Source organism: Lepidochelys kempii, chromosome 2 (assembly GCF_965140285.1).
Source record: "Lepidochelys kempii isolate rLepKem1 chromosome 2, rLepKem1.hap1, whole genome shotgun sequence".
NCBI lineage: Eukaryota > Metazoa > Chordata > Testudines > Cheloniidae > Lepidochelys > Lepidochelys kempii.
This window is the reverse complement of record NC_136381.1, coordinates 233,106,521-233,121,388: the sequence shown is the minus strand read 5'-3', so window position 1 is coordinate 233,121,388 and position 14,868 is coordinate 233,106,521. Positions and strand designations below refer to the sequence as shown.

The following is a 14,868-nucleotide window of genomic DNA, read 5'->3' as shown; positions in this document are numbered from 1 at the left end:
GACATAATACAATAGTCAAACCTACATATTAGCTGGGTAATTTCATAATTTATTAGATAATTTATTAATGCTGTAATTCAAGATGAATCCTGACAAATTGAAATCTTATATATATGTAATATTTATATTATAGCTATTTACAACTATATATAGAAATTATATATAACTATCAATAACAATAATATAAATATTAATTTGTTATTGAGTTATTGTTGTATTGGGCACTGTCCAAATATATATGAAACTCATTGTCCAGCTGTACCGAAAGAAGGACAGGAGACATTTGATATGCATTTAATCAGGCTGCAACTTTATTATTAGATATCTGGGACTACCCGGTGGATAAAAGTGTACAGTGCAGGCAAATCCATGTTCATTTAAATAACTACCTGGGGCTTCCATCAATCCCCTTCATTTTTCATACACCCCTCCCCCCTTGTGGAAGGGTTAAAGTGGACCATAAGAAAGGGGTGGGTGGCTCCCTGCCATACCAACTATGGGAGCCCCAAACTCCCTGCCCTGTTCCATTAACCAGCACCTCCTTTTCAAGTCCATTACCAGGCCATTTGTCTGATCATTGGATGCCTTCCTCATCGAATACCTGCACTGGACATCCGCTCCACACTCACAAAGTAAGTTGCGACATATAGCCTAACCACTTTTATCCTTACCATAATAGGTCCTCCCTGATACCCACTGTAGGGAAAGATGTAAAAACGCGATTCCACCGAAGCTAATGTGGTGATGAGAGAAAATTCCTTCCCAGCCCCCTACAAAGGGAGCGATTAGTGCAATACCCACAGCAGGTCCTAACCCAACCTGATAGTTGCATCTCGAGGAGAGGAAGGGTGGGTGCTGCCTTGCCTGCTGCGTGGAGAAAGGGTTCCAGTGCCCAGCATTGCCCTTTTAAAGCCTTCCACCCTGACATTCCAAGGGGGTGAGTCAGTGCCACAAAGCTGACCACCACCCACCTTTTTGCAGCAGTTTCCGACCTCCTTACAGTGACTGAGTTATAGCTGTATAGCTATCCAAACATATATGAGACTCACTCTCTAACTCAGAGTCCTTCATATTTACTTGGCTAAATATATTGCTGTAATAGATTACTTAAAGTGGAGAAATTAACATGTTATGTTAATTAACATGAATGTTTTCCTTCCAAACCTGTTGTTGGTAACCATCCTTCTGTTGGAGAAGAACTTCATGTGTTGGTTGGCTGACAGAATTGCTACTTCTGTATGAGCTACTTGTGTTTTTGCACAGGAACACATGAGGAGCTAAGAATGCTCCCAATCCCAGTCCCAGTACAGAATTAAGATGGAGTTTTTTGCAGATGAATACTCCACACAGTAGAGAATTCTACCACCACTCAGTTGTCAGGTTGACCCCAGTTAGCCCACTTTAAGGTTTTCAATGTTACCATAATTAAGCACAGTGGTAAATGAAGAATACATTTTTGTCTGTCTTCATAGTTTTTAATTGTGCATGACAGTCTTACAGATCTTTATGTGCTCGTGTCTTTGGTTCACTCAACGTGAACTAAATTTTGCCTTTTCCCTCTTTTTTTCTTTGAGACTCAGAGCCCAGGATTGCTTATGTGAGACCCAGAAATCTGGTGCAGGCACCAGTCAACATAATTTACTACTGAGCAGGGCTGGTATGTGATCATTTATTTAAAGTGTCAGCATGTTCTTTAATGTAGAGTGGATGCTGTAATGGATCACAGCTATTTTATAGCAGTTACTGTGGCCCTGGTTTGAAGCTTCGTCAGCAGATTGTGAAAGTGTTATCCAAAACAAGGAGATGAGCAGAAATGATTAGGAAAGATGATATTCAGAATAAGTTAGTTCTTACTTCATTTCATAGTGCTGTCATATCTAGGGGGGAAAAAGCCAAACATCATTTCTTTGGGGTACATTTTAAAAAAATATGCCTATTATTTAATAGGACTTTGCAGCAAACCACTTAGCAAATGTAGGGTTTTTCACTTCATGTTTACTGCACAGGTATGGTACTATCTAGTCGTCATTGATTAAACTGTTTGTTTTACATTTTTCTTCAGTTAAGTATATTTGGTATGTTAAGCTAATTTGGGCTTAATCCTGTAGTCAAATATCTAATTTGGAAGATCCTGTCTGTGTAAGGACTGCAGCAAGCTACGGAACTGTCTGGAAAATAAGTGATAATGTTATATAGATTTCAGTTGTCTAGGCAACACTTAACACATGTTCCAATATGCCACATACATGGGAGGTGCATATAAGAGGCTTTGGGAGGCTGAGCTTTCCCAAAATAAAATAGGCTGGTCATGCAGTGGGAAAATGCTGGATGCGGCGTGGGTCACCTCCCTTTGGAGGCCCTACGCCTTTGTGCCTGGTGCAGGAGTGCCGAAAGCTCCCTAGAAGTGGGGTCCATTGGCACCTGGACCATGGCTCAACTCTGAGGCCCCGCACCCATTCAGCCTCTTCCCCCGAGGCCCTGTCCTTGCTCCACCTCTTCCCCTGAGGCCCGTGTTTGGGGGGGCTGCACAGAATGAGGGAGAGTGGGGGGGGCTGAGCATTTTTGGGTCCCTGCACAGAATGGGGAGGCTGGGTGAGTTTGGGGGGGTTACTCAGAATGGGGAGCTGGGTGTGTTTGGGGGGCTGCATAGAAGGGGGGAGCTGGGCATGCTTGGGACACATTGGCCACAACCCCCATGCAGTGCGAGCCCAACAAGCTAGACTGTTTTTCCTCATACAGCGCTGGGGGGGAGGCAGGTTGCCCAGTGAGGGGGCGGGGAGAATGGCAGCCTTTGTTCTGTGCCTTAGGGCAGTGCCCACTCAGCCCAGCATAACTGTCGGATGGGTGCCTGCCAGGCTGGTGGGGGCTGAATTCCCGGTGGGCCAGGGCCAGGAAGCTGGGCTGCACTTCCCCAGGCCAGACTTTGCAGGGAAATAAATCGGAGTGGGCAGAAGGGAGGATCACAGAATATCGTACCCTTTTTTTCTGCCTTAAGGCCTGAGCCTTGGGAGGAAGAGGCAGAGTGGGGGTGGAGTCAACCATAACTGTGGATTTATCATCATTTTCAAAGGAAGTTTTGCATGATAGTTTGGAGTACATCTGAGATGGTTAATCCACAGTTCATCCCAGTTTCCAAATTATTTTGACCGCTATGTCTTTTGGTAATCAATTATAAATAGCAGCGTACAGTCAGGGTCCAGTAGTATGGCATATAGATATAAGGAAATGTCTTCCTCCTTCCACTAAAAGGACTGATTGTCCTTTCTAGAGTTGAAATAGTCAAAATAGTCACTGCTGGACTAAGTCTGAATTGAGATTTCCATTTATTATTGGTACTAATGGAAGGTTCTGCATTGGAGTAATAATACCTTTTACATCACAAATTAAAATGCATCCTTCTCTATTGTGCAGGATTATCACAGGGTCTGCACAGGCTTCCACCTCCTCATGCCTGTGCCCTGTGTTGGCTGGCCAAATAAAGAATCCCAACACCTTTGGTGCTTCACCCTTATGTCTTTATTTACAGTGCAACCGCGTAGCCCCTTTTATTCCCCCAACAGCTATCCCCATTCAGACCCTTCCCAGAGTCTCCTGGTCCGTGAGGCTCCTTGCCTTTGGTAAGGAGACAGAGCTGTAAGCCTCCTATCCCCTCCCAGGCTAGCCTCCTGACTGAACTTTCTCCAGGGCTTTTTTCACCCTTCCCTTTCTCAGCCCAGCTGCCGCTACTTAGCTCAAGTCATTGCTGTGAGCCGGCCCTCTTTAGGGCCTGTAGCTGGGCCCCTGCACCTGGCTTCCCTACCAGAAAGCAGGGCTTAGCCAGCATTTTGGCAGGGCATTCAAGGGGTTTTACCCCTGCCCTGCCACAGGGATATATGATGATTAGAGTTTATCTAAGTCATTTTCATTTTTTCTTCTCAAACAGGAGTTTCAGACACAAATCCAGAAAGTGATTCAGTAATCAGATGGTACCAAGTATGTCACAGTTCTGTGGGGTTCCTTTCATGTCATAATTTTATAACTGGAGTGTACATCAAAATTAAGTGAACTGCTGGAACGTTTTGTTTGTTCAATAGTGGTAACAAAATCAAAGGTACCTTATGTTGCAAAGCTAGGCACTGATGAGCCAAGTAAAGAATCATAACATCGAAGGCTCATTGTGACTCAAATGAAAATACTAAAGCTTTCTTGGATGTAATTCGAGACCTGTTACTTTTTTTTTTTTTTTAAAATAGAAATTCAGTAAAAAGGAGCTGTGGACAATTTTTTTAAAATTAACAGTTTAATGTCTCCAACTTCCAAAATAATTGCTACTAATTAGAACATTCATTCTTTAGCACAGGACATTATGTAAATATTCTCAGTATACTTAAATTATTTGTTAAATTTATCCAAGATGCTTTTCAGGTGCTTACTTTCATTTGTGTAAAATGTTTGATATCAGTATTATAAAGAATCTCATGCTGTAGTCCTTTCACAGGCAAAACTGCCATTGACTTCAATGGGTTCTGTGTATGTTATGGGGTTACAGGAACATAATTAATAGCATTTTCATGTCAGTGAAGTGGTTTTCATGAATAATGAGTAAGTTGTTACGAATATTGAAAAATATCAAAGGGGGCTAGTTGTCACAAAGTGTTATATTCCCTTACTTCATATGAAAGAAGATTGCATATAGATTGAAGACCATTGACCATTATCCATAAATATCATAGATCCAACCCCATGGAAGAAACTGTCCTGGAGGTTCTGTGTTTTCAGGCAAACTTTGTGGCATGTCTTTGAAAAGAATCCATCCGTGCTTCACTGCACATTTGTAACTATAATAAATTTTGGTTAAATTCAAAATGATCCTCTTTAAATCCAATTTTTACACGGTTATAACTCAAAATTAGCCTAAAATAAACTGGTTAACATATTCCCCAAGATACTGGCTATTGGTATGAGAGTCAGGTCTCATGATCATTAGGCATGTGCCTGCTTGACTTTGACAAGTCACTCAACATTCCTCTGTGTTCGTTTTCCCCAATTATAAAATGGGGCAATGGTTTTACCATAGATTAAATTAAAACAAAACAAGAAACACGCCAGGATTTAGGATGGCCACAGGTAGGTGGTAGGCAAAGTGTTTTATCCTCATTTTAGAGGTTTGGAAACTGCCAGTAAGTTTGAATGCCTTGGAGGCATTCTGGTCTAACAGACCAATCATAGTTCTGGGAGCCACATGACCTGTGCTCTAATCTTGACTCTGACACTTGTGATGTAACTTTAAGTAACTCAAAGGAGGGGCTGTGCTGCTCCTCTCTCATTCCTCCTCTCCTTGCAATGCACTGCGATTCCCCATTAACTGGTGTGGTATTTCCTCATCCTTGAATGCTGCTAGGGGGAAGGAATTGTGGTGGTTTCATTTGCAGTACTTGGTATTTGCTGTGTTGACATGCTTTGCTAGCCATTAAATTTTTTCTTTTTGACTTGGGATAGGATCCTACTTCAATGAACTTGTGGTTGTGTGGTTTCTGCTTTCCTTTCCTTAGTGCTTTAGACATGTTGGTAGGACAGTACCTCTAATATGAAGAAGTACAGACTAATTACTAATTGTAGTTACTAATTACTTTACTAATTGTCAAAGATTTACAAAAGGTTTTTTTGCCCTAATGTGTAAGCTGTTTCATTTTTCATGGTGCTTTTTGATGGTGGAAAGTTTAAGTTTCTGTGGCTGTTTTTTAATCAAATCTGTAGCATCAGGGAAAATTCACTTGTCTGCAGACAGGCATATTTCTAATTGCTGAGAGCAATGTTTGTTTATGTTACAGTCACCACTTCAGGTGATCTTGGCATCTAATGAATGCACTGTAGATTTAACTTTTTGAATTCAAGTTTGAAGGCTAAGATCTATTGGGTGAATAAAGTGGTACTTTGCTGCTGATAAAACAGCATAAATGTTAAGCAAATGTTTGTGTCCCAATAGACATTTAAAAATGTTTGCGTAGTATGGTTTCTTCTAAGTTAATTTATGTGCGATTTAATTTTACTTTTGCTGCGGTGATAGTTCTTTTAAAGGAAATCTGCTGCTGTGAAAACCAGATATAATAATAATAATAATTAATAAAAAATAATAAACAGATTATTAAAAACAACCCTAAACACAGGTCTGTATTTCCTTCTCTGTTGCACTCATTTCCCTTTTTTGTAGTTAATTTCAGTCATTCATTCTTTATTGGAATGATCTTTTAAAAAGATAACTTTGTTCTAATTTTTTGTTGTTGTCACGAAAGTCTTGTTCATGCAAAGGGTTTTACCAGCATGTCTGCTTTGTCTCTGTCTTGGTACTCAGAACCCCTCATTACTAACCCCTCCTACATCTGTAGCTCTGGCAGATGAGGTAGTAAATTCTCTCAAGTCAGCACGTAGGGATTCAAGGCTCCTTAAATTGTCACTGTCATTTGCTTTCACTGTGTTTCTGGTTCAGTCTCATTCATTCATTCACTCGTGTTGGAATATGGGATTTTGGTAGAACTATTTTTAAAAAGTCTAATTAAAAATAAGTTAATTTTATGATCAAAATACAGATAGCTGAAGTCGTATACGTTATATACGTTATATATATACGTTATATATAAAACCAATAAAAATGTAAATAGTCATTAATGCTAGTATATTTTGTTTGTTTTAAGATACTGGGCAATACATGTATCGAGGAGAGCAAACTATCCCAGATGAGATCTCCTTTGTGGAGTTTAGAGGGGAATTTTGCTCTTAATCCTTATTTTCAATGTGGGATTTAAAAAAAATAAAAGCAATGACCCTCATTAATGTGTAAGAGATTTCTAGATTGGTGCAAAATCTGTAACCTATAAACAAAAATGTAAACACTATCATTATACATATTTATTTACAATGAAATAAAAATAAAGTTCTGAATGTATAGCTCCTTTTTCAGTGTCTCTAGCCTTCACATCAGCTTTGAAAGCCTGGAACAACTCCATTTATGAGCATAGGTCATGACTGTAGAAACATTTACAGACATGAGTAACTATTCATATGAGCTCAGTGGGACAACATAGAATCATAGAATATCAGGGTTGGAAGGGACCCCAGAAGGTCATCTAGTCCAACCCCCTGCTTGAAGCAGGACCAATTCCCAGTTAAATCATCCCAGCCAGGGCTTTGTCAAGCCTGACCTTAAAAACCTCTAAGGAAGGAGATTCTACCACCTCCCTAGGTAACGCATTCCAGTGTTTCACCACCCTCATAGTGAAAAAGTTTTTCCTAATATCCAATCTAAACCTCCCCCACTGCAACTTGAGACCATTACTCCTCGTTCTGTCATCTGCTACCATTGAGAACAATCTAGAGCCATCCTCTTTGGAACTCCCTTTCAGGTAGTTGAAAGCAGCTATCAAATCCCCCCTCATTCTTCTCTTCTGCAGACTAAACAATCCCAGCTCCCTCAGCCTCTCCTCATAAGTCATGTGTTCTAGACCCCTAATCATTTTTGTTGCCCTTCGCTGGACTCTCTCCAATTTATCCACATCCTTCTTGTAGTGTGGGGCCAAAAACTGGACACAGTACTCCAGATGAGGCCTCACCAATGTCGAATAGAGGGGAACGATCACATCCCTCGATCTGCTCGCTATGCCCCTACTTATACATCCCAAAATGCCATTGGCCTTCTTGGCAACAAGGGCACACTGCTGACTCATATCCAGCTTCTCATCCACTGTCACCCCTAGGTCCTTTTCCGCAGAACTGCTGCCTAGCCATTCGGCCCCTAGTCTGTAGCGGTGCATTGGATTCTTCCGTCCTAAGTGCAGGACCCTGCACTTATCCTTATTGAACCTCATCAGATTTCTTTTGGCCCAATCCTCCAATTTGTCTAGGTCCTTCTGTATCCTATCCCTCCCCTCCAGCGTATCTACCACTCCTCCCAGTTTAGTATCATCCACAAATTTGCTGAGAGTGCAATCTACACCATCCTCCAGATCATTTATGAAGATATTGAACAAAACCGGCCCCAGGACCGACCCCTGGGGCACTCCACTTGACACCGGCTGCCAACATGTCAGTAGAGTGGCTCATGTGTTTGCAGGAATGGGGCCTAAAGTCTGGACACTATTTTTTTCTGATGAATATCAATTTTGAGACTTTTTGGGTAACTGAAAAATCATAAAATCTTTTAGGGTCAGAATCTGGAAGCAGCTTCTAGTAGCCACTTTGTTCATCCTTCTGTTCAGAGGATTATCAGTTTAATTATTACTGACCTATCCCTTTGAAGCATCTAGTCTAGTTTATTAGCTTGTGTGCTCTCATCTACAGTGGTAGTGTCTTGCCAAACAGGAATTGGAGTTAAGCACAGAAATATGTGCTATATGTTTGTCCTACCTCGATTGTGAGAGGGGTATCAATTACATAAATAATTATAGTAACTTTCCTTTCTAAAATTCTGTAGACTATTCTGAGTTTACAAAAGATAATGCAGAACATAGTGCTTGCGTGGAGTCTTATAATATATGTGATTGCCATGCTGTCTGGAGTGGTTCACGACTGTGAATACCTTAGGGCAGACACCCCAAACTGGTGGCGTGTTCTATAATTAGATGTCACCAAGCCAGTAACGAATGTGAATTCTTGGATCGCTGTAACAGTCTTACCATGGAGTCCCAGATAGTCCCTTCAGACCTATCTTGCGACCCAGACAAACTGAACTTTGTGATAAATAGTCACTTACACCAAAAATCACACCACATTCAGGTTGCTTCCAGTCCCAAGAGAACAGTCACTTACCCCAGATCAATTGGTACCCTAGATCTTACACCAAAGACAATGACTCTAGCCAATCCTGTAATAAACTATGTAAAGGTTTATTAATTAGGAAAAAGGAATGACAGTTATTTACAGGTTAAAACAAGGAAACATACAATTGTGTTACCATCTAAATCCGAAGAGTGACACAGTTGTAGTGATCTGTCAGTTCAAAGTGTCTTTCAGGGCAGCCCTAGGAGGCAGACCCTGGGGATTTTTGGCTTCAGTTTAGAATCTCTGGCCCTTCAGAGTTCAAACAGCCAAAAAAGAGACAATTTCTTCTCAACAGGTATTTTTATTTCCTCCCCCCAGAATTCAAGATGATGGGACGAGTTCATGTGCAGGTCTCTCTAGGTGGTGGTGGTGTGGTGGGGGGGCAATCAACAAAGTCTTTGTCCTCTGATGTTCCACAGTGGTTTGTCTGCTGTCTATGGGCCTTCTTTTGTTGGACAGGAGCTAACACCTCCTGTGGCAAACTAGTATTTCACACGTGGTAATGTTTGTCTCGTGGGGATTTCCAGTTTCAGAGGAACCACTTAAATATTTCCTTATTACATGAGCCATAGATATTATAAGGGAGATTAATGCAGGCAGCAACATAGAAGGATTTCATAGAGTGTAAACACAAAATACATTCTTATAAGACAAATAGCTATTTTGAGCAGAAGTAATATACAGGTGACCTGGTCTGCTCTCCAGCTACAAGACTGTCTGTTCTTAGCCAGTGCCGGCGGCCTGGTCATCTGGCCTGCCAGCGTCAAAGTGATGTCTCAGAATTATGGATTCTGGGGCATCTCCAGTGAACTTGGACGACACAACAGAGTCACAGAGGCTGAAAATTAGCAAAAGTTAAAGGATATGCACAGTCCATGCTGAATATTCTGCACAGCCTCATGAGTGGGAGCATCTAGCACATATTTTTGTGCTTAACTCAGTTTCCCTTTTGGCTTTGCAGTTCACCTTTTGCTGATCTGCAATTATGATTTCATTTACACTCATATTCACAGATATTAGGAGTTACCTTCACACCTGGGCACTACAACTACGACGGTACTTGGAATTCTATTGAGTCTTCTGCTGCAGAGCAGATTTGCTGTTGTTTATTAAACAGCGCACACAAAGAATCCTGAGTGCATTACCGAGATTGTTACATTGCCCAGCATGTATATTTCATTTTTAACATGTGTAACAGAGCTAGTTTGAAGATTAACAAATGTTGTAAATATTTTAAATTCACTGTATCTTTTATAGAGCTGGTGCTACTTGCTGATTATCTCAATGTCTCTTCACAAGTGTGAAGAAGAAGGCAGATTAATGGGAGACAAACACAGAGTGGAACACAAAACATACATTTCAAAACATAATTCTTAATGTGAAATCATCCTGGAATGGGCATGTTTCTAGTGGGGTACTACAGGGATTGGTTTTCTGCTGAAAGCTAAGTAATATTTTTATCTGTGCTATGTAGGAAAATATGAAATCGTTGTTGATAAAGTTTGGTGGAGTGGTAATTAATGATGATGGCAGATATGTACAGAACGAGCTGGATTACTTGGTAAACTCCATACACACCTCCATACACACACAGAGTGGTCAGTTTGGATGAGCTATTGCCAGCAGGAATGTGAGTTTGTGTGTGTATGGAGGTGGGGGGTGGGTGAGAAGGCCTGGATTTGTGCTGGGGGTGGCCCACCTTGATTATCATGTGCATTGTGGGGAGAGTGGTCACTTTGGATGAGCTATTGCCAGCGGGATAGTGAGTTTGTGTGTGTGGTTTTTGGGAGGGGGGTGGGGGGGGGTGAGAGAACCTGGATTTGTGCAGGAAATGGCCCAACTTGATTGTCATGCACATTGTGTGGAGAGTTGTCACTTTGGATGGGCTATCACCAGCAGGAGAGTGAATTTGTGTGGGGGGGTGGAGGGCGAGAAAACCTGGATTTGTGCTGGAAATGGCCCAACTTGATGATCACTTTAGATAAGCTATTACCAGCAGGACAGTGGGGTGGGAGGAGGTATTGTTTCATATTCTCTGTGTGTATATAAAGTCTGCTGCAGTTTCCATGGTATGCATCCGATGAAGTGAGCTGTAGCTCACGAAAGCTCATGCTCAAATAAATTGGTTAGTCTCTAAGGTGCCACAAGTACTCCTTTTCTTTTAGCGTAAACACTGTGACTCAGGCTGGAGTTTGGGCTCTGAAGTCCACCTCCCTCCCTGGGCGTCAGAGTCAAAGCTCCAGCCTGAGATGCAATGTGTACACTGCTGTTTTTAGCACAGGTTTTAAAATGCAGCGTAGACATACCCTTAATGGTAACTAGTGTTTTTCCCATGAACCTTTTTGAAAAACCAGGGGCTGGCCTCACAATGATGAACATCTCCATTGGTATGTATAATCCACAAACCCGGTCATGACTTCGTGGTAAGGTTCGAAACTGATTGTCTTTTTCCTGCCCCACTTACTGTCCTGTAAGGCCAAATACAAGCAGTGGCAGATTAACGTACGGGCCTATGGGGCCTGTGCCAGGAGCTCCAGAATTGGGGTGGGGGGACTTTTTATTGTCCCTAAGGGCGAGTGACGGGGTGGAGGGAAAGAAAGCGGAGCGAGTGGGGCCTCGGGGCAAGAGGCAGCGCAAGGGTGGGGCCTCGGGGTAAGAGGCAGCGTGGGGGGACAGGGCCACAGTTCGGGTATCAGTGGCCTTTGCACTATTAGAGAGCTTCCACCACTTTTGGCCTGTGCTCAGGGGTCCCAGCCAATTTGGGGACCCCTGCAGAAGTGCTGGAACCTGTGTAGAAGTGTGTTGGGGGGGGTCACCAGTGCTGGAACTGTGGCCCCGCCCACTGCTCCTCTTCGTCCCCCTGAGGTCCCGCCCACTGGCCAGGCTGGTAACTATTTCTAACTTTATCTCTTATACTTAAAATCCTTTAGTCTTTTCTTAATAAACCTGCTTTACTATCTAAACCCACAGTGTTGTGTTTGTACTAACGTGGATGTCAACTCCAGTTTATGCGGCAAACTGGTGTATTAAACGAGCAAACAAACCATATTATTTCTCTGAATTGTCCAGGAAAGGGCTGGACATGCAGAGTGTATGGTTTTGGGAAAATTCAGGACTGCAAGTGTGTTGGGGTCACCCTCCAAGTGGTAACAAAGCTGGAAGTTAGAATGGTGCTGTAGACAGGCTGCTGGGATTAGAACTGTTGAGCCAGGGCTGGTTGTATAGAACACAGACACTCAGGGTGTGACCTGCATGCTGGTAAGCTGTTTGTGAGTGGCCCAAGTTGGGAGCTACAACAGCAAAACTTTGTGAGGCACCCAAGGTTACAGGGCAGGTAGTGACACAACCCCTCACTGGTCTGGACTGCACCCCAGAATGTGACAACCTCTCCCAGGGGTAACAGTGGCAGTGGATGAGAATTCCTTCTGTCCCTACTACAGCTTCAGGAGCCTTCATGGCTCCCAAGCTGCCATTCCAGTTTGTGGATCTGTGTAGCTGCTCCTGATGTGTTCAACCACCAAAACTGCACTGTAGGCTGCGGGGGGGGGGGCGGGGGGCAGAGAATGCTATATCATGCAGGTGGTTTGAAACCCCTGCATGGAATTGTGGAATCCTACCTCCAAATTTCCCCTCTATCTGCTCTAATGGAACCACACTGGTAAGAGATCTCTCAGACCATGTGAGGATGGAGGTGGTTTAGGATATGCTCCTTAGCAGCACTTCCTGAGCACCTTCTATCCAATGATCTCATCATGTTTAATAGATGTAAATGAATTTTCACAACAAACATAGTCAATGATAACCCCATCAGGAAAATTATGTTCTGAGAGATTAAGTGATTGTTCAAGGTCCCCAAAGAAGCCTTTGGCAAAGCTAGGAATAGAATTCAGGTCTCCTGATTTCTCCACCCTATGCTGTAACCACAGGGCTATCCATCCTTTCATTTGTAGATATATTCAGCTTTTCTTTAGCGCAGGACTCTTTGAAGTCCAGGAATCCTTTCTTTCATTTTTTCTGACTTTTAAAAGCAGGATTTATGGGAATACTGTAGGATTGGTGTGGTTTCTTTTTTAATATCATATGTTTTTCATTGTCAAGAATGGCGTTTGAGGGAATAGAAGTCAAGATAAGTAAAGCAAAATATGAAAGTTTGCTATGGTTTTTTAAGGAGGAAAATGGCTACTTTAAAATAGAATATTTGTCAAAGACTGTATTAACTTGAGGTAGTTCAAGCTTAAACTTAGTGTACATACTAGCTATGGCAAAGGATAAAAATGCAAATAATTTTATTGTTAAATTGCTCAGTACAAACATAGTATGTGAGGCAGTATGTTAAATGAAAGCTGTTGTGCTGCAGTTTTAGTGTGTTGCCTACTAAGGAAAAAAAAACATTATAAGGTTTTATGTGGATAATAAATTAAATTAATTGTGCAGAGATGTCATAATTTTATTTTGTCTTATGAATGACCACTTTGTGTATGCCTTTTGGCATTTTCATATAAAGTACCTTTTCATCGCATGTGTTCTCAGTAGCATGAGCTCTGATTTTCAGAAGATTAACACACACAGTAAACGTGCACAGAGGTATTCAGTAGGTTCAATTAGAATGTTCTCTAAAAAGAGAAGTGAAAATGGTTTAAGAAAGGGTGTGTTAAAATGCTGATGGTGCTCGTCATTCTGGTAGTGACAAATAGATGTGTATGTTGACCTTCTCCTAGCAGTTTTATCGCTTATACTGGTTTATATGTTTTATTTCCTTAGAAAACAAAAACAAAACTGATGCTCTTAATAAAAATCAATGGCAAAGTTCAATGCATTTTATTAGCAGTTTAAAGAATTGTTTCTGAGTAGCAGTTAAAATATATTTCACTGAGTGGTGGCTATTTTGTCATTCTTTGCTCCTGAGCAGGAATCTGGAATGTGCATTCTGCTTCACTAACTTAACAATCAGAAGTTACAATCAGAACTGCTTCACTAACTTAACAATCAGAACAATATCTATAATCCCAACTGGCCAGCTCTCAGAAAGCCATTTCATGCTTCTATACCTTTCAGAATGTAAGTCATCTTTTTGGGTGAACCATGTGTAATGTATTAGTATCGTAAATAAACAGATGATGACCATCATATTTTTAAAGAGGCCTTAGCCCAGTTTCTAATTTTGTGTTTAAAGTAATCTCTAGGTGCAAAATTACTGTGACAGTTAATTGTGGACACAAATTACAGCATTTAGATAATTAATATTTGCCTTCAAATTACATAGATATGAACATATTCCGACTTGTGCCTGCAATTTTGAGCATTGTTGTATTATTTAAATGGAATAAGTTGGCCAACAGTGTTAGCATAACCCAGTCACTGTTCAGCATTAAATAGTGTTAAACAAGATCTGGGGTTTGATATACAGATGTCAGCCTGCTTAGTACCTGGCAAACACGCTGTTAAAAATGGTTTTACCCTTTTATTAAAGTTAAAGAAAAAACGAAAACTGTTGAAATATTTGAAATGTGTAAAGCATTAAATAAGGCTCTCATTTTAATAACATCACTGGTTTCCTTTCCCTTTAGTTGGAGAGAGTTTTTAGAAGGAAAAAATCCCTTATTTGACAATCTCTTAGATGGTAATAGCTGTCCTTTTGGGTAAAAGAGAAGAAGTTAGTTGAGATGGGTTGGAGCTACTGCTGCTGTTAAAGTCTGATCCCATTTTATTCCAGGTGATTTTTGGGATTCAGCTGGAGCCAGTAGAGGTGGCAATGTCATCTGGGTCCTTCTCTCTCTGGCCCAGTCTGGTCAGTAGGGCGTCACTCAGGATTAGGATGAAGATGATCAGGCCCTAGGAGATGGGGCCTGGCAGCAATGATGGTGAAGCATGCTCCAGTAGCCAGTTTTTCTCCCCAAAGTCTTTTGGGGGTTAAATTGGGAAACTGAGTCACAAGTGCATCCAGTGTAGGCTTAATCAATTTTTGTCTTTATTATACAATTTCAGACAGAGTTATTGTCACTTATAGTATCTGAACATACTACTACTAATAATAATAATAATAGAGAAGACAATTGATAGAGGGCCCAAGTTACC

The 14,868-nt window shown here is 41.4% G+C and overlaps 1 protein-coding gene across 32 annotated transcripts in view; it reads left to right on the top strand.

Moving 5' to 3' along the window:
• Positions 1–14,868, top strand: part of NEBL (nebulette) — a 455,293-nt gene that overhangs the window by 224,475 nt on the left and 215,950 nt on the right. For 16 of the 32 annotated variants that reach the window (XR_013635418.1, XM_078851808.1, XM_078851807.1 and 13 more), the window contains one exon: positions 1,575–1,657. The exons of the other annotated variants lie outside the window; for them this stretch is intronic. The gene's annotated coding sequence lies outside the window, so the exon portion shown is untranslated. The remainder of the gene's footprint in view (positions 1–1,574; positions 1,658–14,868) is intronic. 32 annotated transcript variants of the gene reach the window in all.